Genomic DNA, 300 nt, shown 5'->3' on the forward strand with positions numbered 1-300 from the left:
AACAGTACAGGTATCTACAGCTGCTGCCTGAGGAACTCCATATAAAATATGACAGTAACAATAGAAACATTCTATTACAGAGAAATATAAGTAGAAAATTAATGCAAAGTTGCAACTGAGTTCTAGTTAGTCAAAACCCAAACTTGAGTGTCAACTTTCAACACCTCAGGCTAGATTCATAGAAGGACTCAGGAATTTAACAAGTCTTTAATATCTAAGTTCAAAATTTGCACACAAAAATTTCCACATTACTGCAGCTTATCCCTGAATGCACAATCATAGAATCATAGAATAGTTAGG

This window comes from Nestor notabilis, unplaced genomic scaffold (assembly GCF_000696875.1).
Source record: "Nestor notabilis isolate BGI_N333 unplaced genomic scaffold, ASM69687v1 scaffold10800, whole genome shotgun sequence".
Lineage (NCBI taxonomy): Eukaryota > Metazoa > Chordata > Aves > Psittaciformes > Psittacidae > Nestor > Nestor notabilis.